The sequence below is a fragment of the Vitis vinifera genome, chromosome 4 (genome assembly GCF_030704535.1).
Source record: "Vitis vinifera cultivar Pinot Noir 40024 chromosome 4, ASM3070453v1".
NCBI classification, from domain to species: domain Eukaryota; kingdom Viridiplantae; phylum Streptophyta; class Magnoliopsida; order Vitales; family Vitaceae; genus Vitis; species Vitis vinifera.
The window spans coordinates 8,410,088-8,435,366 of record NC_081808.1 but is presented as its reverse complement, the minus strand read 5'-3'; the positions used below and the strand labels follow the sequence as shown (position 1 = coordinate 8,435,366).

The following is a 25,279-nucleotide window of genomic DNA, read 5'->3' as shown; positions in this document are numbered from 1 at the left end:
TGCCTAGATCCATGGTGAGAAGGATCATACAATGCTCTCACCCGACTCTCAAATGAAAAGAGAAATCTTTCAAACCCAAAACCACCTTTGATGATCCCAAGTATATCAACGAATACCAAACAAACACAATTTATTTATTTATTTATTTATTATTATTATTATTATTATTTTTTGCGTTGAACAACCAAAGTAGGCCGAATGCCACACTAGCATAGTCCAACCAAAAGAACCTCAAACCTCCAATCCCAACTGGTCCCCTCAACCTAAGAATCTTGGATCAAAGCCTACAAGCGAAACGAAATGTGTGACAAAATTGACTGGTAGCTCTAGGACGAGAGCGTATCATCATCACATAAGGGAAAACATAAATGAAAAGAAATGAAAGGATAGAAACAAAACTCAAATAGATAAAGTGAAGATGTACAATGTAGGAAAAAAGAAATCATGAATGACCCAAAAATGGCACAAACGAGCAATGACACAATGGACTCACAATACTCACCAATCCAGGCAATAAATGCGAAGCGCAAAAGAGGAGGCCCCCAACCTAGGTGAGAAAAGGTATGCAAGGCTAAGTGAATGAACAATCCACAATGAATCGCGTGAGGCTCAACAGGCTATCAATATGATATATCAATGTAAGGGTATGCAATAGGGAATATGACTACTCAAACAATGGCCATCCATCCTCTGACCATGATCTCATGTGTAAAACTTCTTCAGCTGATCCACATTGACTGGCTCCGTGAACTGATTTCCATCCAGGTCTGTCAACCAGACGGCTCCCTCTTAGGTCAAATCTCGAATAACATATGGCCCACTCCAGGTAGGTCTAAACTTGCCTCTAGGGTCATTGATCAATCCCCTGAGGACTTTCAAGACTAAGTCACTCTTTTGAAATTTCCTGGGCTTGACTATTTTTCTGAATGCACGGGTCATCTTCCTCTGATAGGCTTGAACATGATTTGCTACCCTCAATCTCTTCTCATCCAAAAGGCTAAGCTGATCATAACGAGGTTGGGCCCACTCGGCCTTGGATAGCTACTGCTTTAGTACTACTCTCAAAGATCTCATCTCAATCTTAACAGGTAGCACTGCCTCCTTACCATACACCAAAGAATACGGGGTAGCCCCAATAGAAGTACGAAAAGATGTATGGTAAGCCCATAATGCAAAAAGAAGCTTCTTTGACCAATCTTGAGAAGTCTCGACCATCTTTCTCAAAATCCTTTTGATATTCTTGTTCACAACCTCAACTGCCCCATTAGTCTATGGCCTATATGTAGACGATCTATGATGTTGAATGCCATACTCCCGAACCAATGTATCCACCCCGCCTTTGAAATGCACCTCTCTGTCTGAGATCAACTCATGAGGGACCCCGTATTGGCAGATAATATGCAATCTGATGAACTTAGCCACTCTGGCCGCTGTCAACCTAGCATAAGAAGCAGCTTCCACCCCCTTGGTGAAATAGTCAATGGCTACTAAGATGTACTCATGACCACTAGAGGACTTGGGCGAGATCTTCCCAATAATATCAATACCCCATACTGAAAATGGCCAAGGAAATGTGAGTGCATGCAACTCAGAAGGTGGCACGTGTATCAAGTCTCCATGCATCTAACACTCTGGACACTTCTGTACAAATCGACAACAATCTGTCTCCATAGTCAACCAAAAGTAGCCAGTCCTCATGATCTTACGGGCTAGCATGTGTCCTCCTATGTGTGGGCCACAGACTCCAACATGGACCTCTCTCATCACTCTATCTGTAGAGGAACGATCTAGACACAATAATAACAGGCCACCGGGCGATCTTCTATAAAGTGCATTCCCGCAAATAACAAATCTGGTGGCCAACTGTCTCAACGCTTTCCTATCTTTGGCTGAGGCTGACTCTAGGTAAGCGTCATATGCCAGAAACTGATATATATATCATAATACTAGGGTAACTCATCCTGGTCATCAATATCTCCAATCAAACAACAGTAAGTTGGTGTAGAGCTAGTCTCAATCAGCAATGGTCGCATAGTCACCCCCGTAGGGATCTCAATCATAGAAGCCAAGGTGGCTAAAGCGTCAGCAAACTGATTCTCTACCCTGGGCTGATGTATATATCTCAGCTCATAAAACCTATCAACCAATAAATCTAAATATGCGTGGTAGGGCTTTAGCTTCTCATCTCGAGTCCTCCAAATACCCTGAGTCTGATGAATGACTAAGTTGGAGTCACCGTGGATCTCCAACTGTCTAACTCTAAGATAGAGTGTTGTCTTCAGGCCTATAATGCACGCCTCATACTCAACAATATTATTCGTCAGCCGGTGATGATTAGAGAATGATAATTAGACTGATCTGGGAATATGATCCCCTTGAGGTGATATCAATAAGACCCTGATACCAAATCATAACTGATTGGCAGCACCATCAAAGTACGGCCTCCATCCATCCATACTAGTCACTGATACAAACTGCTCATCAGAGAAATCATCATCAATCGGTCTATCATCAAATACTGGCAAAGAGGCCAGATGGTCTGCAATAATGCTTCCCTTTACCGATTTTCGAGTAACATATTGAATATCAAACTCTGTTAGCAATACTAACCATCTCATGAGCCTACCGGTCAGAACAGGCCTATCAAACAGATATCTCAAAGGATCTAATCATGAGACCAATAGTATAGAATACTCTGTCACATAATGTCTCAATCTCCTGGTGGCCCAAACCAATGGCAAACAGAGGTGCTCAATTAGAATATATTTGCACTCATACTCCAGCATCCTCTTACTCAGATAATAAATAGCTTGCTCTTTCCCTGAATCATTGAGCTGAGCTAACATGCATCCTAAAGCCATGTCTGAAACTGATAAGTACAAAAGCAGATGGTGCCCTGGTGTGGGGGGCACTAAAACTGGAGGATAAATGAGACACTTCTTAATCTTTTCGAAAGCTTGATGACAATCATCATTCCAAACTATAGGCTGATTCTTTCTTAGAAGACGGAAGATAGGCTTGCATATGTCTGTTAGTCTAGCAATGAAACGACTGATATACTATAATCTGTCTAGAAAGCCTCTGACCTCTCTCTCAGTCCTTGGAGCAAGCATGTCAAGTATGGCTTTGATCTTTTTGGGGTCGACCTCTATACCCCGCTCACTGATGATGTGGCCTAGTAATTTCCCAGAAGTCACCCCAAAGGTGCACTTCTTGGGTTTCAATCTCAACCTAAATTGCCGAATCCTCTCAAAGAATCTCTGTAATGTTGCTAAGTGATCTGCCCTGTCTCAAGACTTCACTATCATGTCATTCACATATACCTCAACATCTCTGTGCATCATATCGTGGAATAAAGTAGTAGCAGCTCTCTGACAAGTTGCTTTTGCATTCTTCAACCCAAATGGCATGACCTAGTAGCAGTAAGTACCTCACTCAGTGATGAAAGAAGTCTTCTCCATATCCTTTGGAGCCATCTGAATTTGATTATATCCGGAAAACCCATCCATGAAGGACAACATCGAATGTCTTGCAGTGCTGTTGACAAGCATATCAATATGTGGAAGGAGAAAATCATCATTGGGACTGACTTTGTTCAAATCTTGGAAATCAACACAAACTCTAACCTTGCCATCCTTTTGGGGAACAGGGATGACATTAGCCAGCCACTCAGGATACTCAACCACTGACAAGAAGCCAACATTGAGTTGCGTCTGAATTTCTTCCTTAACCTGCAAACTCCATTGAGGGTGTAGTCTCCTCAATTTCTGCTTAATTGGCCTAGCATGTGGCAAAATGGGCAGGTGATGCTAAACAATAGAGGGGTCAAGGCCCGGCATCTCCTCATATGACCATATAAATGCATCCAAGTACGATCTAAGTAGGTCAATCAATCTACTCCTCTCATTAAGAGATAAGGAAGAGTCAATCCTAATTTCCTTGGGCTGATCTAGTACCCTAAAATCTATCAACTCTGTGCTACTAGAAATGGGTGTAACTTTCTTGTCCTCTGTATCAGAATCACACTCTAACTGACCACCTAGTGGGTCATTTGTGTCTCCCACATCATCAACATCGCATACATGTGTTGTGGGTGCTAGTGGTGCAATCAAAAGAAAGTGTTGTGACACAGGTAAATACTAAAAAATAATCATGTCATTATTACCATTAGAAATGTCATCAAAGCGGGTGACAAACCCGAACATAGTGTCAAAAGAAAAAGGTGGGTCCACAGAGTCGGACGCTCCCTCAACAGAAATAGTATCATGAGTAATATTAGTAGCAACAAGTCCATCATCATCAAACTCAGTCATAGAAATCCCAAACACATCAAAAGTGGATTGGGGCTCAGGTGGGGAACCATCCAGAATACAACCAGTGCCAATCATGTCCATCTCATCAATGCAAGCATTGTAAAGGGTCACATCATCAGAATCAATCATAGGAACTCCAAACATGTCAAAAGAAGAATGGAGCTTGCACGGGGTTGTGTCGAGGATACGGCCAGTGCCGATCATGTCCATCTCGTCCAGGTAAGTATTAGGAAGAGTCATTCCATCAGAACCATCTCCTAAATCCATAGGTAGATCATAGTCGGGGACCTCTTCAGGAAAGCACATGGAAAACACACTGGTTCGATCCGGTGATGGGGGTGCAACTATCATGGCCTCAGGTGGCTCGGTGGTCTCAAAACTCAAACACATCTGTCCTAGGGCCTGCTGAATGCCCTAAATCTCAACCATCCCCGAAACATGGTCAACTCCCTCTGTGCGGGGTGCATGCTCTGATCCTCTGGTAAAATAGTCAGCCAACTGAAAAGTGTATGGGTGTTTATCAAAACATTTATAAAACCTACAACACCTTATACTAGGGTAGCAAAGACAAAGCTACTATAGTATAGTGGCTCTAGGATCGTCCACGTGGATGGGTTTTCTTTATACACATGACATTAATGAAAGGAGAAATAGTGATTTCCTTTTTGAAAGTTAGTTTTTAATGAAAATAAGATTGATTGGAAGGGGTGATTTTAAGTTAAGCAAACATAAACAACTGAAATTACTATAAAGAGAAGTTTTCGGATCTTCTCCTCGCATTGGGGATAATAACATAAAGAATGGTTATCTCCCAAACTGGATTTGTATTTAGCAAATAAGTTTTGATCCAAAGGATTCTTGAAAAATGATAGTTGCTTCCCATTAATGGCTTCAAACACTAAAGACCTTCACCTTGAACCACCTTCTAATGGCTCGTACTTGATAACTAATGGATATCCATGGATCTAGCAATAAGCATCCATAGAATCCTAAAAGCTTGCCAAGTATTGGACATTCAAGGTGATTCTAAGGGATTAAAGCTGAAACTTGAAATACAAACCATTAATGATACACAACTACCTTCATTTAAAATAAGGAAAAATCCCACCTTTGCATCTGGGTCCTTTACCTAGCTTCCATCACTTCAAGAAACGTGAAACTTAGCCACTCATCCTCTGAGAAATCATCCTCAGAGGGTGTTTGGCTAAAGAGAAAGTGAAGAGAAAATGAGAAGGAAAGACAAAGAAAAACCAGACTTTATAAAATATCTAAAACATAATATCTAACATCATATGAGAGGTTTTCCAACCCCTATTTATAGTTCCTAAACAAACCCTAATGTCTTTTATCTATTACAAAAGGAGTAAAAAGGAAAAATTACAATTCTAGAGAAAAATCCAGAAGGTTGGTGCGTACAAAGTAATTTTCGCACACCCTGCGAAATTTTGGCACACCTTGTGAAAGTTTGGCACACCTTACGAAATTTTGGCACACCTTGCCAAAATTTTGGCATACCTTGCAAAATTGATGATTTTGCCTTGCGAAATGCTCTGTTTTCCTCCATCTTACTACTGATAGCTTTTCCAACCCCTTTCCAAGTTTGGCAAGGGGTTTTGAAGTGCTCTAAGGCTCGGATTCTTCATGTGATTGATCTTCCACTTGCCTTGCCATAGCTTGCACAAAACTCTCCCTCAATCTTGGCCTGTTTCGTTGATAAAAAAGCTACCAAAAACACTAAAACTTACCAGAAATTGGTTAGTAACATTCGCTAAGTCCTTAACATGCCAATTGGGATAAAAAGGTCTAACTACTACTCAAAAGTGCTTAGTACAATTAAGTTTAAGCTTATAAAAATGCACTTTTTGAATAGTAATCACTCCCCCCCAACCGACACATTGCTAGTCCCTTAGCAATGAAGGAGAGAAAAAGAAACGCATCTCTCATTGAAAATCAAAGATATAAAACCCAACCTTCAACAAGAGTCATTAAATCACTTACCTAATCACAAAATACAAAGAGTGGGCATTATGCAAATTTAAGCATCAAAAGAATTTCCACTCCCAAAGATCCAACTCTTAATCTTCCACAAGAATCTAAGTGTTAAGGTGATTAGTTTCCAATTATAGTATGCTAAACTATGCTCTCCCCCCAACCTAGTTCTTTCTCAAACCTAGCAACCTGACCAACACCTAATAGGCTAAGAACGCACCTCTTTTATTTCACAATTCTTTTATTTGCTCAATTTCACCCATTCACCCTTGTAACGAGCATTAAGGTCTGTGACTCCCAACCAATTAAGGTTTAGGGCACCAGGCTTCAAAGACTTTCGCCATATACCTCTAGGACCTTGCTCGAGTTTCAAGGCAAGTGTAGCACTTGTTTTTTTTTTTTTTTTTTTTGTTTTTTTTTTTTTTTTTTTTTTTTTTTTTTTTTTTTTTTTTCTGAAGGCTCATTGGCCTTCTATAAGGTGTCTCAACACTATTAAAATGAGGTCAAAGGTACCAAGTCAAAATTTTCCTAAGTTCAAGGGGTGAGATAGTTTTTCATCTTATAATTGGAACCTAATGTGCACAATGTGTGGTAAGATTAAAGTGGAAGAGACAAGGTTGAATTCAATAGGAACTTCAATAATTCATCAACCTCAATAAACATAATACAAACTCTAAGACTTAAGCAAAAGGGCAAGAACTCAACTTCTCTCATTTCTTTTGAGAATTTTTTCTTGACAACCATGGAGAGTAGACTAAAAAAAATTTTAAAAAAATTAAACAAAAGGTAACTACATTAACAAAATATCCTAGCAATATTTACAATACTTACTTTCTCAACTCTCCTCCCAACCAAGATGAACATTGTCCTCAATGTTTCAATCACAAGTGAAAATAAAGGGAGGAAGTGATACCTCCTGAGGAAAATGCACTTAGAAGTGTAGAGGAGAAACCACATGGTTTAAAAAACAAAATTTTCACAGTCATGCAAAAGTTTGACAAAAGAGGCAAAATAGACTAGAGAAGTGAGAAATGAAGTTAGGATGTATGCTATAAAAAAAAATTACATTTTTTTTTTGTGAAAAGGAAAGATGGAGGGGTGGAGATGGTTCGCAAAGTGGGAATTTTGCAAAGGCACTTTCGCAAAGTGGAATTTCGCAAAGTGAAATTTCGCAAAGTGGGATTTCGCAAAGTGACGAAATTTCGCAAATTGGAATTTCACAAAGTGGGTGTGCGAAAAAGTGGTCTGCGAACTTGATTCGCAGGGTCAACTTTGAGTTCGCAAACCTTCTGGAAATTTGCAAATGGTGTGAATATCGTTTTCAAAAATGATCACAAGGAGGATTCGCATACCCTGTGTTTTTTCGCATAAGGTGCGAAGTTAAAGACTAAGAGCTTGAATTTTTCAAAAACCATAAGGAGGATTTCGTAGAGGGTGCGAAATTTTCGCATGCTCTGCGAAATGGCAGTAGCTCACCTAATGCAAAGAGCACTTTTCACGCACCATGCGAAAAATTCATAGGGAGGAATGCAAAATGCTCTGCTTTAATTTTTCCTTAGCTTTTCCTCTGCCAACGAATCCTTAAGTGCCCTCCCCTACAAGTGATCATCAAAAACCTAAATTAAATCAAACTAAAATGGAATTCAAGCAAGAAATCGAAATCAAAACAAATACAAATGCAAGAAAAACATGAAATAAAAAACAAAACCAAAAAATGGATGGACTTAATAGTTTTTAGAAAGACTAAGTCCATCCACGATCTGATTTTTCAAGCCTGAGGAGGATCAAGGATGATGAATTCCTCTTTGTCTCGAGAAAAATGCTCCACAAAGGGCTTGAAATGATGGCCATTCACTTTGAAAGTTCGGTTGCTGTTGGCGTTGAGTAACTCCACTACTCCATTCGAATACACTTAGTGGATTGTGAAAGCACCTAACCACTTTGATTTCAACTTGCCCGAAAAGATATGGAGCTTAGAGTCATAGAGCAAGACTCTTTGTCCATTTGAAAAGTCCTTTTGGGTCACCAACTGATCATGTCATCTCTTCAACCTCTCTTTTGCAATTTTCGAATTGAGGTAAGCATCATTTCGTAGTTCCTCCAACTCATTGAGGTTTAAGAATCTCTTCAACCCGACTTTGCTCAAATCCATGTTGAGTTTCTTGATTGCCCACCAAGCCTTGTATTCCAATTCCACAGGGAGATGACATGCTTTGCCATAGACTAAGTGATAAGGGGACATCCCAAGAATGGTCTTGTAAGCTGTTCTATAAGCCCATAGTGAATCAAGGAGTTTGATAGACCAATCTTTTCTGTTCACATTCACCACCTTCATCAATATATTCTTGATCTCCCAGTTTGCCAACTCAACTTGCCCGCTAGTTTGAGGGTGGTAAGGTGTAGCTACCTTATGCTTCATCCCGTACTTGGCTAGAAGAGTTTCAAAAGGCTTGTTACAAAAATGAGTACCCCTATCATTGATTATGGATTTAGGCACTCCAAATCTTGAGAAAATGTTCTCCTTCAAGAACTTGATAACCACCCTATGGTCATTGTGTTTGCATGGAATTGCTTCAAACCACTTAGTAACATAATCAACTCCTACCAAGATGTAAGAGTAGCCAAATGACATAGGAAAAGGTCCCATGAAGTCAATGCCCCAAACATAAAAAAGATCAACTATCAAAATGGGGTTCAAAGGCATCATATTCCTTCGGGTCAACTTCCCAAGCCCCTGACATCGATCATAACCCTTGCACATGGCATGGACATCCTTGAAATGTGAGGGCCAATAGAAAACCGATTGAAAGACCCTCATAGTTGTCTTCTGAGAAGCAAAGTGGCCTCCACAAGCATTCTCATGGCAGTGAGAGAGAATCCCCTGTTGCTCTTGTTCAGGAGCACACTTCCTTATTATTTGATCCGCACAATACTTGAATAGAAACAGTTCTTCCCAATAGTAGGCATGGATCTTTGCAAAGAAATGCTTCCTATCTTATGCTTTCCACTCACTTGGAACTTCTTTTGTAACTAGGTAGTTCGCAATATGAGCATACCACAGAGTTACTTCCACCAACATGAGAGATTCATCTGGGAAGTCATCATTAATGGGCGAACCATGGGAATTATGTGCAATTGCAAGCCTTGAAAGGTGGTCAGCTACCACATTTTCTACTTCCTTCTTATCATTGATTTGATGATTGAACTCTTGAAGTAAGAGGATCCACCTAATCAATCTTGCCTTGGCATCTTGCTTAGTCAACAAGTACTTCAAAGCAGAGTGATCGGTGAATACCACTATGAAAGACCTCACCAAGTAAGCACAAAATTTGTCCAAGGCAAAAACTACCACTAACAATTCCTTCTCGGTGGTTGTGTAGTTTCTTTACTCCTCATTGAGTGTCTTACTGGCATAATAGATCACATAGGGTTTTCCATCTTCCCTTTGGCCCAACACAGCTCCAATAACAAAATCACTAGCATCGCATATTACCTCAAAGGGTAATTGCCAGTTAGAAGCTCGTACAATGGGTGTTGTTGTCAAAAATGACTTTAATTGCTCAAAACTTCTTTGACATCTTTCATCCCATATGAATTTGGCATCCTTGACCAATAGTTCATAAAGAGGCCTTGCAAGCTTTGAAAAGTCCTTGATAAACTTCCTATAGAACCCGACATGTCCAAGGAATTGCCTTACTCCCTTGACATTGGTGGGGGATGGCAACTTGACAATGAGTTCAACTTTTGCTTTATCAACTTCAATTCTCTCCTTAGAGATGATATGCCCGAGAACAATCCCTTGTTGTACCATGAAATGGTACTTTTCTCAGTTAAGCACCAAGTATTTTTCAATGCGCCGGTTTAGAACAGCTTCTAAGTTTACTAAGCAATCCTCAAATGCACTTCCATAAACGGTGATATCGTCCATAAAGACTTCCAAAATTCACTCCACCATATCACTAAAGATGCTTAGCATGCATCTTTGGAAAGTTACGGGTGCATTGCATAAACGGAAAGACATTCTCCTATATGCAAATGTACCAAAGGGGCATGTGAAAGTGGTTTTCTCTTGATCTTCCAAATCAATCTATATTTGAAAGTAGCCAGAGTAGCCATCCAAAAAACAATAGAAAGGATGCCTAGGAACCCTTTCAAGCACTTGGTCAATAAAAGGCAACGAGAAATGGTCATTCCTTGTCACCTCATTCAATTTCCTATAATCGATACACACTCTCCAACCAGTAGTAAGGCGTGTGGAGACATCTTCTCCCTTATCATTCTGCACCACCGTGATCCTAGACTTCTTTGGGACAACCTGGATTAGACTCACCCATAAGTTATCTTATATGAGGTAAATAATACTGGCTTGAAGTAGCTTCAAAACTTTAGCTCGCACCACCTCTTGCACGTAAGGGTTCAACCTTCTCTACGGTTGGCGAACTGGCTTTGCTTCCTCCTCCATATAGATATGATAGGTGCACACCAAAGGGCTGATCCCTTTCAAGTCCGAAATTTTCCACCCAATGGCCTTCTTACATCTTCTAAGGACTCCGATTAGACAATCCTCTTTATGAATGGTGAGAGCTGAAGAGATCACCATAGGGCACTGCTTGTCTTCCTCCAAGTATGCGTATTTCAACCCAGTAGGAAGAAGCTTAAGAGTAAGCTTTGGGGGCTCTTCCTTACCAACTCTGCGTGACTCCTCCTCATTGAACAAAGGTAGAATCTCTTCCATCTTCCTCTAATGAGACATGGTAGTTAGCGAATCTGAGGGTTTAGGTAACCTTTCATCAAGATCCCCAAGATTCTCAATCAAATCTTCCTCCATGCTCTGTTCACAGTGCTCCTCCACCAAAGTGTCAATCATGCACACTTCCTCTGGCCCTTCCTTTTATTCCGGATGGAGATGCTTCTTTCATAAATGGAAGATGTTTAGCTCTAAGGTCATGTTGCCAAACGTGAGTTACATAACTCCATTCCTACAATTGATGATTGCATTAGAAGTAGCGATGAATGGTCTTCTAAGTATGATTGGCACATAGTTTGTCCTTGTGACAATTGGATCAGTATCAAGAACAACAAAACCTACTAGATAGTAGAATTTGTCAACTTGTACCAAGACATCCTCAATTATCCCCCTTGGGATTTTCATTGATCTATCAACTAGGGAGAGAGTAATGGACATGGGCTTCAACCCCCCAAGTCCCAATTGTTTGTAAACTGAATAGGGTAGCAAATTCACACTTGCTCTCAAGTCTAGAAGAGCTTTCTCCACACATGTCCCTCTAATATTTACTGAAATGGTGGGGCATCCTAGATCTTTATACTTCATTGGAGATTTGCACTGGATGATAGCACTTACTTGTTCAGTCAAGAAGGCTTTCTTGGTCACATTTAACCCTCTCTTTACAGTGAACAAGTCCTTCAAGAATTTGGTATAAGTTGGAACTTGCTTGATCATGTCAAGTAAAGGAATGTTGACCTTCACTTGCCTCAACACTTCAAATTTTTTTGATGTATTCTTGGTTCCCTTCTTACCATGCAAAGCTTGAGTGAAAGGTGGAGGCATGTGTTTTTTCATCATATATTCCTTGATGACTATCCTTGGTTCTTCATTCACACTTGAATCATGGTCACCTTCCTTTGAATTCTTCTCACCCATGTCTTTCTGATTCACTTCCTTCATCATGATTCACTTCCTTCATCATGATTCACTTCCTTCATCATGATTCACTTCTTTCTAATTCACTTCCTTCATCATGATTCACTTCTTTCTGATTCACTTCCTTCACCTTCCTTCACTTCCCCCACCTTTAAAGATTCTCCTTCTTGAGCTTCTACTTCATGAATACCCTTGGGATTTTGATGAGGTTGAGAAGGAAACTTTCATTTCTCTTGTACAGTATTGAGGTTGGTTAGCCTTGAGATGGAGTATTGAACATTATCTATCTTCTAAGATAGATCATTTTGCATTACACCCATCCTCTTATTCAATGTACTCTTCACTTTATCAATTTTCTGATTCAATTGAGAGTTGATTGACTTTTGCTTTCCCACAAAGTCTCCCACAACCTTGCTAAGATTCACAATGGCTTGTTCAAGGCTTGAAGCTTGTTAAGGTGCTTGAGCTAGTGGTGTGTATTGAGGTGGCCTTGGCTTCCATGAGAAATTTGGATGGTTCCTCTAATTAGAATTGTAGGTGCTTCCATTAGGAGCATAGTTGTTAGGCTTGAATTAGTCAACCACATTTGCTTGATCACCAAACATTTCTCTCACTGCCGGAATGGTTGGACACTCCTCTACTAAGTGCTCATAAGACTGACATATGGAACAAGGCATAGCTTGCACTCATGTCTCGGAAATGGCCTGTACTTTTTGTACTTTCTTCAGTTCTAGCTCTTCCAATCTCCTTGTCATAGTTGCAAATTTTGCTTTCATGTCCATGTCTTCACTCAACACATACATTCCACCCTTAGCATTGGGCTGAGACTTCATCCTCCCCACATCTCTAGTATTCGGTTCATCCCATCCTCTTGAAACTTTAGAAACAGAGCTTAAGAAGTCCATAGCTTCCTCCGGATTCTTACTCATGAAGTCTCCTCCACACATGGTATCTAAGAGTTGCTTCATAGAGGAAGACATACCATCATAGAAATAACTCACTAAGAGCCATATATCAAAGCCATGATAAGGACAAGCATTGATAGCTTCCATGTACCTCTCCCAACACTCATAGAATTTCTCATTCTTCTTTGCTGAGAAGTTCGAAATTTGCCTTTTCAAGCCATTGGTCCTATGAGTAGGGAAAAACTTCTTAAGAAACTCAGCTTGTAAATCAATCCACGTTCTGATACTCCTTAGCCTTAGAGAATTAAGCCAAACCTTGGCCTTATCCTTTAAGGTGAAAGGGAATAGCTTGAGTCTCATCAAGTCAATTGCAGCTCCTCCTTCTTGGAATGTATTGCACACTTCTTCAAACTCCTTGATGTGGGAATAGGGGTTCTCACTTTCCATCCCATGGAAAGTAGGTAGAAGCAGCACTATATGAGGTCGGATCACTAGCTGCTCAGTGGGAGGCACTATGCATGAAGGTGCACTCATTTGAGGTGGATGCATGCGGTCCTTCATGGATCGATATGCATTGAGATTCTCCTCTTGCCCATGTTGGCTATGCTGATCTTCAAGTGGACAATCCATGATGTTCAAGCACACTTCCAACTCAGTTTCTTGAGGAGTTTCAATTTTCACAAGTCTTCCCTCAACATGTCTTATCCAATAGGGCATACACAACTCGAGATTACTGAAACAAAAACAACGAAAACAAAAAGGACTACAATTCTAGGAAAATATTTAAGGTTAGCTAAAAATTAAATGAAAGATAAGATCAAATAAAAATAAAGAAAACGAGTTAGTGAAAGAAAAATCACCAACTTGTGATGAAGATCACAAGTACTCATAAAGGGTAACATTTATGTACTTAGGCACCATCCCCAGCAACGACGCCATTTGATTCATGCCCAATTGGGTGTTTATCAAAACATTTATAAAACCTACAACACCTTATACTAGGGTAGCAAAGACAAAGCTACTATAGTATAGTGGCTCTAGGATCGTCCACATGGATGGGTTTTCATTGTACACATGACTTTAATGAAAGGAGAAATGGTGATTTCCTTTTTGAAAGTTAGTTTTTAATGAAAATAAGATTGATTGGAAGGTGTGATTTTAAGTTAAGCAAACATAAACAACTGAAATTACTATAAAGAGAAGTTTTCGGATCTTCTCCTCGCATTGGGGATAATAACATAAAGGATGGTTATCTCCCGAACCGGATTTGTATTTAGCAAATAAGTTTTGATCCAAAGGATTCTTGAAAAATGATAGTTGCTTCCCATTAATGGCTCTAAACACTAAAGACCCTCACCTTGAACCACCTTCTAATGGCTCGTACTTGATAACTAATGGATATCCATGGATCTAGCAATAAGCATCCATAGAATCCTAAAAGCTTACCAAGTATTGGACATTCAAGGTGATTCTAAGGGACTAAAGCTGAAACTTGAAATACAACCATTAATGATACATAACTACCTTCATTTAAAATAAGGAAAACTCCCACCTTTGCATTCGGGTCCTTTACCTAGCTTCCATCACTCCAAGAAACGTGAAACTTAGCCACTCATCCTTTGAGAAATCATCATTAGAGGGTGTTTGGCTAAAGAGAAGTGAAGAGAAAATGAGAAGGAAAGACCGAGAAAAACCAGACTTTATAAAAGATCTAAAACATAATATCTAACATCATATGAGAGGTTTTCCAACCCCTATTTATAGTTCCTAAACAAACCCTAATGTTTTTTATCTATTACAAAATGAGTAAAAAGGAAAAATTACAATTCTAGAGAAAAATCCAGAAGGTCGGTGGGCACAAAGTAATTTTCGCACACCCTGCGAAATTTTGGCACACCTTGCGAAAGTTTGGCACACTTTGCCAAAATTTTGGCACACCTTGCCAAAATTTTGGCATACCTTGAGAAATTGATGATTTTGTCTTGCGAAATGCTCTGTTTTCCTCCATCTTACTACTGATAGCTTTTCCAACCCCTTTCCAAGTTTGGCAAGGGGTTTTGAAGTGTTCCAAGGCTCGGATTCTTCATGTGATTGATCTTCAACTTGCCTTGCCATAGCTTGCACAAAACTCTCCCTCAATCTTGGCCTGTTTCGGTGATAAAAAAGCTACCAAAAACACTAAAACTTACCAGAAATTGGTTAGTAACATTCGCTAGGTCCTTAACATGTCAATTGGGATAAAAAGGTCTAATTACTACTCAAAAGTGCTTAGTACAATTAAGTTTAAGCTTATAAAAATGCACTTTTTGAATAGTAATCAGCGAAGAGGGTAATCAAATGGAACCCCGGACAAGCGAGCTCTTACCCTATCCCGGCATAACCGCGCCATGTGTCATGCATCGTCCTCCATAGGAGTGTAACCCAATCCATATGGTATGTCATGATCAACTGTGAAAGCAAACTCACACGACCCCTACTGGCGGTGACCTAATCCTATGCCAGGCATATAGGACATGTCTCTCATCATAATGAGTACCAAAGTGCTGTTGTACTAATCAAAAGACATAGGTACCATGTCTCTGCTGTCATCCTCTAAACTGACAACCTGAACCTCATCAAAAGTGAACCCGGTCAAATGTAGGTCATTCTCATTGTGACTGATCTGTAACACTAGCTCGGAAGAGGTAACAACGTCTCTGTCAGACTGTATCGTGATAATGCGCCCCTTGTGTATGAACTTCACCTTCTTATGAAGGAAAGATGGTATAACACCCGCCCCATGAATCCAAGGGCGACCCAAAAGCAGGTTATAGGATGACTAAATCCTCAGAACTTGGAAAAACACAGAGTATCTGACCGGCCCTATCATGACATGTGTAGCGAGAGTACCCATAACTGTCCATTGAGTCCCGTCATAAGCTTTAACGGTTTGTGTGGAGGGCCCAAAATCGGATGGTGACAATCCTAAAGCAATGACAGTAACCAATGGACAAACATTCAGGGCGGAGCCGTTGTTCAGCAGGACAGACGACACCCTACGACCTAAACAAGCAACATTGATGAACAAATGACGAACATGGTTTGATCCCTCAGGTGGTAAATCATCGTCAGAAAACACTATGCATGTAGCCCTATTCATTGTCAGAAAGTGGATCAGTCCCTCTAGGGTGGTAGTAGTATCAATTCTAATATGACTAAGAGCTCTGATCAATGCGTCTCTATGTGTGCTGGATGAGGCCAATAAACTCCAAATGGAAATGTGGGCCTGAGTGGTGCGCAGCTGGCACAAAATCTCATCATCTTCCATCTGAATCTCATCTTTAGCATCAATGCCAACAAAAGGTCTATCAACAGGTGGGAACTGAGCTACCCTCTCATTTCTCGTAACAATCTGAACATCTCTATGTACTGGCCCATACTCCTTCGGGAACAAAATGAAGGGTGTCATGGGTGGAACATGCTGCAAGTATACTAGTGAAACTGCTATCTGTCGGGGAACCTCATCTGGAATCAATATAAAAAGCCTGAGGACCTACTGTCCATGGATATATCCACTAAAATCTAAGTCCTCGTATAGACTAATTGGCTGAGGAGCCTCTCCATCCCATCCCATCGCATCATAAATATCTCATCTCCTGAAAACTCAATCAATGTAGACCCTCAATTTTGTTCCTTAAGCACATGTCTTTAAATTCACTTCCAGTGCTCCACGGTAGTTCCTTGGTGGCCCATTACTACTCGTACGACTTACCTTTTTCTGAGTCACTTCGGAGACTTTGGTTGAGGGATTATTTGATCCCTTATTGTGACCCCTGGCAGCCCTAACTTAGACTTAGGCTTTTCTTGTCTTTTTTTAGGATAGCTTTTAGATACACTTAGCCTTTAGGCACCGCTCTAGGCCCACTTAGGCACACTTGGCCCATTAGGCACTTCTAGACTCACTTTTTGTATGACTTACACGGTTGCATGACTCATGGGGCCTAGTTTTTGTTAATTTGTTTATTTTTATTTCTTAGTTTTAGTTTTATGATTATCAATCACTCTTATTTTTATTTGTTTTCTTCCTCTTTATATTATTTTTCTTAACTTGATTATTCATTATATTTTTTTTTTATTGTCCTCTAGTTTGTTTACTTATTTAGTTACTCATTCAATTATTTACTTTCAAAAATTTCATGCTTTTGCAAGGAAACTTACCATTGGAGTTTAAGGAAGGTGGGACTCTCATTGGAAGGTTTTGGAGGGGAATTTGAAATTGAGAAGATGGCTTTTGATTGGAAGATTTAAAAGAAAGAAGAGAAGAAGAAAGGAGATAGGAGAATTTTCCTTTTTGGAAAGAAATTTAGGTCTTGAGGGGTGATATATATAGGTGGAGAAAAGGAAAAGAACAGGGGGGCGGAAGCACGCATTGGAGGATTGAGAGAAATTCTGAGGATTTTTGAGGAGAAAGCACAAAGGAGCGGGAAAGGAGCAAGTCTAATCGAGTTCATCCAGGTATGCTTCTGATTACTCTTGGAATTCTTAGCCATTTTTTTTCGTGTGTTCGTTTCTGAATACTCTTATATTGTTGATTGGTGTGGACGGAAAGGGCCACAAATTGTTGTGTTGAGGTCGGTTCCTGATATTTACTATACTCTCATTCGCATTTTGTTCTCTTTGATTCTCTTGCTGATTCCAAAACATCGTTTGTATCAGTATGAATGCCACGATGACTAACCTGCTTGTTTGCTGAATTTGGATTTTTCTTCTCCTTTTGAGCAGTCGGATTCATTCTTGAGTCTGGTGTTTGTTGATCAAATATCTCTTTTTTATGCTTGCCTCACCTTTTCAAAGCCCGTTGATTCGAAATATGAAACGTGGCTCTTCCTAGTTCTGTTCTTATTTTATTTTATTTTATTTTTCTTTCCTTTCTTCTTCTCATTTGGTACTCTGTTTTCGGTTACCATTCTCTCTTTCCGATGCTTGCTTATGAGATTCTTCTAAGAATTGCTGGAGTGGGGGTTCGAATTTGGAAGGATGAGATAGAAAGAAGATGTAGGGTTTCTATGCGAGTTCATCTGCTGAAACAGGGGACAATCCTCACTTGTTGCCCAGATTCTTACCGCGAAGGTCTTGGTCAATTCAGTCAATTGATATGCGCAGCTCCCCCAGTAGAAATCTGGGAAAGATGTGACGAATTTAGAGGTTATCTCCTCAGGACCCACGTTGGGAGGAGATTGTCTTGGCAAACGGATATGGGTATGGCTGATTTGAGAGCAACTTTTGTTAGGGGTCAGAAGCATAAACTGAGTGTTTACATACATCAGATGTGTACTTTGATGATGTTCGATAATGCTCATCGTTTAAATTATAAAGGAACAGAGTAAGCTATAGAGATCTCTGCCTCGAATTTAAAGAGAGGCTTGTACTCTAGGGCTGGTGTTAAAATATATATATATATATTATCGGGAAGAAGCAGAACAGAGAGAGAGGAGGCCAAGATTCCTCCCCCATCAGTCCCTTTCTGCCTCTCCGTAATTTCATCGCCTACTATGCCCTCTAATCCTTCTTCTCAATTTGCTATCATCAATATCATCACCAGCAACGGTAGGAAGCAGTGGTATGAAGCAGCGGTCACTCTGAAAAACGAATCATGAAAACTCTGAGTTGAGATTCAGCATCGTTTCAGACCTATAATCGGGGAAAGGCTCTGCTATTTCACTATGATTTCATATTCAATGCACTGAAGGGCATCTCTGATATCTTTGATTCCCTTCGCACTTCTTGAGGAGGTTTGTTAGGGTTTCGCTAGAAAGTCTAAACAATATGTTCGATTTACTGAGCTGGAAAGATAGAAATTAGGAGTGATGGATGTTTTTGCAGAGGCATCTAGTATAATCCGACAATATGGATCAGTGCATTTACATGCTGGTGAAGTTTTATTTTTATTTTACAGCATTAGAATATTATACATAAGCTGCTGTAGCAGAAGGAGGTGGATAGTTGTCATGAACTGGAAGGGGCAACATAGACCAGCAATGGCAGAGAAATTTGATGCTGAAGCCACTCCTCACAGAATTGTTATTAAGGGATGGTGGGATTTATCTTTTACTTGGTCTGAGAGGAACTGGAGAAGAAGGTGGACTGGCTCGTTTTCTGACTGATGTAAAAGCGAGATAACAATTTCTGCTTGGAGCTCCTCACTAGTGTCAGGATGCTAGGCTGTATGACCGGTCTATAGAAATTTAGAAGAGAATCGGAGCATTTTCAATAGCATCGGATACAATTAATAAGTGTCTCTTCGAAGCAGTTTGTACTTTGGCCCATGGTAGATTGTATGGTGAGAGCCGAGCTGCTAGTCTAATTCAGTTTGTGTTTTAAAGCAGTTGAAGCAATTTCTTCCACTCCATCTACAAGCGTCAGACACCATTCCTGATGTGTTTCAAAATTTATCCCCCATGTCCAAATTTGTGTGTCTGACCTTCTGAAGATTGCTCTCAGTTGTATGGACTATGTGATGGATACTGATGGATCACTTCAGGCCTTAAAGACTGAGATTACCAATTTTCTCGCAAACAAATTGAATGAGGAGCTTAGCCAAGTAGATACCATATTTCCTGATAAAAACAGAAACCTCGACCTGCAACTCAATAGAAATTATCAAGTGTTCTATTGCTGGGATTGCTTAGGGCCATAGAATTACAGAGGTGGAAAAGGCTCTGGCTAGAAGGAAGGAGACGTCTTTAGCTCAAGGGGTTATAGAAGACAAGGACAACGTTGAGGAGATTATAGAAACGAAGCCTTCATTAAAGGATATAGTTTATTGATGAAAGGATCACAAATGATCACTGGGTTAATGAGCCTTGCGCAGATGTGATTTAGAATTTCTTAAGATTGCCAGCAAACTGTTATAGTACCATACCTGAAGTTTTGGATGGCAGTTCTGAATGAGTGGGGTTTTAAGAAGACTTGCCAGCATTATCCAGAAGAAAGTTTGTTCCTATTTGTCTCACAGAAGTTTCATCTCAATGCGTCATTCTGCAATACAGATGATAACTCGCAAAGTTTACGAGAGTATGCGGAGAGAAGTTTCTGTTCTAAGGATCCAGAAAGATTTGCGTATGAAAGCTTATAGAGAATTGTGCTCCTCTGCTCTTTGCATTCAGAGAGGTATGCGTGGCTTGGCTGCTCGTAATGAGTTTCGCTCCAGGAGGTAGACAAGAGCAGCAATTGCTATCCAAAGTCAATGCCGCAAATACTTAGCTCACTTGCATTATACGAGATTAAAGAAAGCGGCAGTCACCACACAGTGTGTATGGAGAGGAAGAGTTGATCGTAAGAAACTGTGGAAGCCCTAGAATCTGAGCTTTCATATATATTCGCAACACAGCAACTACATTGAGAGAGTCATTCCTTCTGAAAGATTCTGTGCTTCAGAGAATAGAAGAGATCTTAGAAGACCTAGAGTTGCCAGAGCACTCTTATTCCAGACTGCATTGATTGGTTGGCAAGGTCAATTACTGGGAACTCTTTGCCTATGACTGATTGAGATCAGAAAAGTTCAGTGGGAGGGTCATACTTTGATGCTGGTTTTGTGGTTATGGATGCCTGGAAAGATGATGTGCAGGCAAGCTCAAATCCAAGTGATGATTTGAAAAGAAAATATGAGGAGCTTCAAGGTAAATTTTATGGTTTGGCTGAACAAAATGAGATGCTGGAAGCAATCTTTACAATGATGAATACGACAGCCCAAGAATGGAGATGGGGATGATGTGGAGCAAGCCAAGCTTAGGGTAGGGCTTAATTCTGCTATAATCACTGAGAAGCCAAATGTGCAGTGGAGTGATGTGGCTGGGCTTGAGAACGCCAAGCAGGCACTGCAAGAGGCTATCATATTGCCTGTTAAGTTCCCACAGTTCTTTACTGGGAAGAGACGGCCCTAGAGGGCTTTTCTATTATATAGTTCACCTGGAACAGGAAGTCATACTTAGCCAAAGCTATTGCAACAGAAGCAGACTCAACATTTTTCAATATGCCCTCATCTGATCTAGTTTCAAAATGGACGGGTGAAAATGAAAAGCTAGTCTCAAATCTGTTTCAAATGGCTCGTGAAAGTGCTCCTTCCATCATTTTCATTGATGAAATTGATTCCTTATGTTGGCCAACGAGGTGAAGGCAATGAGAGCGAAGCCTCTCGATGTATTAAAACCGAGCTTCTTGTTCAGATGCAGGGTGTAGGGCACAATGATCAGAAAGTTCTTGTTCTTACAGCCACAAACACTCTCTATTCCCTGGATCAGGCCATCTGACGGCGATTTGACAAGCGAATCTACATTCCTCTTCCAGATTTGAAAGCAAGGCAGCACATGTTTAAGGTTCATCTGGGAGACACTCCTCATAACTTGACTGAACGTGATTTTGAACACCTGGCTTATAGAACTGATGGATTCTCTGGTTCAGATATTTATGTTTGTGTCAATAATGTACTATTTGAACCTATTCTAAAAATTAAGGATGCTTCTTACTTTGTAAAAACTTCCAATAACATCTGGGTCCCTTGTGACCCTATTCAACGCGGAGCTGTTCAGGTTACTTTGCAGGAGATTGAAGTGCAAAGCCTTGCTTCAAAGGTCCTCCCTCCGCCCATCTCAAGGACTAATTTTGAAAAAGTACTAGCAAGACAGAGACCAACAGTTAATAAAGCAGATCTTGTTCTTTTTCTCTAGTAGAGAATCAAATACATCACACCATCACATAGTTGAAATTTTTAAGGCGGAACAGAAAAGTGGCAGCTTACCTTCTTGACTTTGATCATTTTGCCAATGTGCCATCTACTACCCTTGTAAAGATTTCACACCCAATTTTCAATGTCAATGATAGAGTGAATGGAGATATGAATCAAAGTGGGAAGCTGTCATAATTGATGAAGGTAAACACCCCAATTTTTATCACACTTCGCAGAATATAAGATGCTTGTGGCTGATTTAAGGCTTCTTCTTTTCAGTGGTTAGATAAAGGAGAATACGTTGGAGTTTGTGAATCTCCTGTCATGTCTTGACTCTGGCGATAATGTAAATAGTGGCAATGTTACGAAAATTGACTACGATGACCATGATAGTAAATTAAAAGAGAGGTTGTCACAGTTTACTGCATATGATTGCAAGTCAGATTCTTCTAGATTTGTTGAGTATTGGCTTCCTATTCTATTATCTAATGTTCAACTTGAGCGATATTGTGGTACTTTACTTTCAAGCACAAAGGCTGCATCAATCACAGGAACTGGAAAGTCAACCAACTGAAATGGATATTGTCTCAGTGATTACTATATTTCCACCGGATCTATGAGAAGAGGTTCCCTTAACGTCATCTGAAAGCAACCTGGGCCTTTCACTTTCAATAATAGTTTTACAAGTCCTATAGAAAGATGTATGAATCTGAATGCAAGGAATTTTATTATTGAGTATGTGAAGCTGTCCTCAGCGCATGCTGGCTCTCCTATGCATAGTGATTCGGGGAGTCTCAATGATTGGATATGGTCAATGACGAGAACCGGGGTAACCAGTTTGTTCCATAATGCAGTGGAGTGTTGTGAGGCGTCCGATGCAGTTATTGATAAATGTTCAGCTTTACAGAATATTGGTCGATTTGATCTATAGTGCAAAAGAGTTATTCGAAGACACATTTCTCTTCAACTATTGAAATGGAATGTTCAAAGGAATTCAAGCGTTATTTCGTCCATTACCCGTTTACGTATGCCACCTCATAACTTCCAGCTAATGCCCAAGACTTTTAAGTCGGAAATTTGAAAATTCAATCTTATCAGTGTCATATGCCATGCTGGGAGACTGGATTTTTGAAGAGTATGCTCAGACGGTTGTAGACTTGCCGGATCTATGGTTTTGAAGATGAGTGCCTGGGAAAGCCTTTTGATATAGATGGTTTGAACTATGACTATCCAGTGAGCAGAAAATTTTAAAAGAACAATACTGTAAGGCCGACGATCATAATATTCTATTATGGGGAATTTGTAACTCATTATGAGCAGTCAGAGAATCCTGTCAAAAATAAACATCCTAGAAGCTCATCAATGACAGAAAGTGATGCTGATAAGAATCCAGAATTAAATGAGAAGCTACAGGGTGCATCAGGGGTTTTGTTGGGGAGTCAGGCCACTGCCAGTAGAAGTGAGCAAGAGAAAGAACTGACAACCGCTGCCTAGTAGAAAGCATGGGAAATCCGTAATTCTGGCGTTTTAATTGATATGGATCTCGAATTAACTGAGGGATCTCATTATCTTGCCCAAAACAAGATCCCAACAAGCTCACCAATAACACACGACAGTGCTGGTCAAGATTCGGCTAATGATGTTTCACATAATAAACAAAAGGGGAATGGTCTGGATAGAAGCAAGCTCCCTCTCGAGAGTTCCTATCTGAAATTGTTCCAATTGGTCAATCACACGCTGCTGTTCCATGCTCAAATACAGATGACAACAGCCAATTGTTTCTGCAAGATATGTCAATTTGCAACAAAGGTGCAAACTCGGCAGATATAAATGTGCATGAGACTAAGCTTGAATCAACATATTTATATATATAGATGGAATACTGTCCGGTGGTCAAAGATTGATGAGAAGGCTGACATGTACAGCTTTAGGAGTTGTATTCTTTGAACTATGGCACTCGTTTGGAATAGCAATGGAGAGAAGCATCGTTCTTAATAATCTGAAGTAGGAGGGAGAACTTCCTTCTTCTTGGGTTGCTGAATTTCCTGAACAAGCATCCCTTTTGCAGCACTTGATGTCTCCAAGTCCATCTGACCGTCCAACTTTGAGCCTTTTATGTGATGATCCCGGTTCATAGAACAAGGAGAATTCTGAAGCTTGCTGATTAATTGTGGAAAAATCAGGGATTGAAGTTCCACTCAGGCTACTGCCATGATTTAATCTCACCCAGTCTTCTGAAGTAATGTCTATTTGTTCTACATAATACCTTTGTCTACAGAAGGCTTCACTCAACATCAGCCTGCCCCACCAGTCATTAGTATTGTGAAGAACTGGACATACTTCACTTACGATTGATTCATGGCAGAAACAGAGTAAGAAGAAGGGGGAGGGGAAAGAGCAAGACACACGACAAACTAGAGCTTCGAGGTTGCATGATTAATTTCTAGAGATACTTGAGAAGCGGATGAATCTTGGCTTCAGCAAAAGAAAACTATGAACTTGAAAATCGAGTTACAGCCAAATCAAATGCTATCAAGCATATTGATCTCAAAGCAATGGGGTTCAGGACAGCAAAAGGACTCTATACCTGTGGAAATTGAAACTGATCTAGCTGCCTATCACATCAAGGGTATCCTTAGTTTGCTCTTGATGAATAAATAGGAAGCACATATCGACTTTGTTTGTTTGTCCATCTAAGAGACCAATTGATGCAGAATTCTGGAACTGTTATGGAATTAGTAGAGCTTTTAATAAAAATACAGATCAAACGCCATCATTAAAGATGAAAACCAAGTTCAGTGCAGATTGTTTAAGATGGTCTCCGTGTGTGTCAGAAGTTAAGTACAATATCCAAGCATTCTTGCTCTCCATTGGAATCCCTCAGCAAACAGCAGAATTTGAATCATGTATTCGAAGTAGTTAGGATGTCTCTCCAAGTAACGAAGTCTTCACACAGGAAGCTTAAGTATGCAGAAAATGGTTTATTTGACCACAGACCGCATGAATCAAACTCTATTATGGCAGATTGAGGTAAAAGTTGAAAGGCTTAATCAATTGAAAGCTAGCAGAATACAGGAAACCTCTCAATGTAGAAAATTGGAAATTCTAAACCTTCTATTCAGTATCTCACTCATGTTGAGGAGAATCTAGTTGAGCTTACAAATCAAGATGTCTTTTAAGTTGAAGCATTTGACAATTGAACACTTTTGCAGTGAATTGGTCCCCTCTATCCAGAATCTCCCGGCTTCACTTCATGGCAACCTTGCTATACACACCTTCTCCTCTATTTGCTTATTTGATTGGGAACTTACTATTTTAAATTGAATTTTTGAACCATTGTTCAACTAAACATTCATGGCTTTGAAAAATTCATCTTAGGTCCTTTCTAAATATAAAATCCATATTCTAACACACTCTTGCTGCCATCTTCCTTCCGGCACGCGTTTTTGCTATTTTATTTGATTTTCAACTGATTTTCTTAATTTTTCTCGATTTTCTCAAGCATGAACAAATTTCATGATTCCAAACAATGGAATTCATAGAATCAACTCATGCAAAATTAATTAGGGCTTTGGTGGGGGCCCGACATCCATGATATTTTCATCAATATTGTTTGCTTGATATTTGATTGATTGTGCTTCCTCTTTGTGGCATATGAGATTATTTCGCACTTATTATTATGCAAACTTGTTTCCTATAAACGCGC

The 25,279-nt window shown here is 40.0% G+C and overlaps 1 pseudogene; it reads left to right on the top strand.

Annotated features, from left to right (window-relative positions):
• The first annotated feature begins 17,827 nt into the window (after positions 1-17,827).
• LOC104879079 (protein SUPPRESSOR OF K(+) TRANSPORT GROWTH DEFECT 1-like) lies at positions 17,828-24,856 on the top strand (annotated as a pseudogene).
• The last annotated feature ends 423 nt before the right edge of the window (positions 24,857-25,279 follow it).